Source organism: Mandrillus leucophaeus, unplaced genomic scaffold, assembly GCF_000951045.1.
Source record: "Mandrillus leucophaeus isolate KB7577 unplaced genomic scaffold, Mleu.le_1.0 Scaffold1120, whole genome shotgun sequence".
NCBI lineage: Eukaryota > Metazoa > Chordata > Mammalia > Primates > Cercopithecidae > Mandrillus > Mandrillus leucophaeus.
The window spans coordinates 415,724-417,268 of NW_012099433.1; positions in this window are offsets into that span (position 1 = coordinate 415,724).

Genomic DNA, 1,545 nt, shown 5'->3' on the forward strand with positions numbered 1-1,545 from the left:
CAAAAGGTGTTAATGGCTATGTTTTAACAACATGAGAAAAGCCCGTCCACAGTGAAATAGATGAAAGAAATCTACCTGCAGACAGCAACCAGCAGAAAAAGAAGAGAGTTCTACTTGGGTTCCAGAATGCTGGTTTTTCCCAAGGTGCAGCTGCATTGCTACTTTGTCCAAAACTCGGTGGTTCAATTCCTTTTTTGACTCTAGGGAGCCCCAGTCTCCTTGAAATAAATTCCTGTCTTTTGTTTTTAGGTTGATTAAGTTGGTTTTCCATCACTTGTAATAAAAGTCTTAGTTAATATTATCATATTATTAAATAGGTCAACACAAATCGTAACGTTGTTACTGTCATTCTTTTAGGCTTTTCTGCTTACTGTTTACTCTAGATTTCCCGGCTCAATTTGCAATAAAGATGATAAATGTGGCATCTTGCCGCATTCAACATGCTTATCTGACATAGTTTCTCATCCATTTCTTATATCTTCAGGGGTCTTGGAAAACATATAGCCAAACATATTAGAACTGTATATTTGGCAAGAAGAAATAAGATCTGAATGAGGCTTAGGAGGAACTCTGCCATACATAAAGTGCAAAAGTTTTAGAACATTGGAACTTAGATTTGTTTTTGCTTATGTTCTTGGTTTTTGCCTTGTTCTTAGTAACTGAACATGCTACACCAGGGATTTTTGGCAAATATGTTCTTTAAATAACTTTATTCAAATAATTGTATCACCAGGGATAGGTCTCTTTATCTTTGATGAGTTCCTGATACATAGGGGGGGAAAGTCAGTTAAGTTCAACACACTACGAAAAAAGAAAAGCAATTCAATTTGTATAGGTTATTTTTGTAACTGATATTGAAACTAACATGGTTAAATATGGAGAAAAGGGGATATCGCTGTATTTAATACATTACATTCTTACAATTTTAAAAAAGGTTTAATTCATTATTTATTTCAACGTGTATATTTATGGGCCTGACAGGGCCTGGGGAAACTGTTAATGATAAAGAAAAAGATAATGAGAAGGAAGGGAGAAAAACAAGAATGGAATTTAACATAGCAAAAATTAAAGCACACCCTGAATATAATTATGCCAAAACTGATTTGGGTAACAGCTTAGCTTGATTTCTATTTGGGCTGTGGACATCAAACTGTGTAGAATATGATCACCTATCAACAATACTTTTGGAATGATGATTAGCTAGCTACACATAATCACGGTGCCCAGTTTTCTACCTGATTTTTACCACAATCACCCCCAACCTCCAATCCTTACCTTCACCCCCACCTAAAAATTTGAAGACATCTAAACGAAGATTACTATGGAGACTTACATAGCTATGAGCAATGACGTCATCTCACAGGCAGAAGGAAACGAAGTCACGGTCAAGTGAGTAAAATGGGTGGCTATGCTGAGTGGCATGGCGATCCAGTGTAGAATATTGGTCAATGGTTGTAACTTGAAATTAGAGACTTGAACTTGAAAATTGATTCTATCACTTACCAGCTGTGTGACATTGGCAAAATTACTTAAATTCTCTAAGCC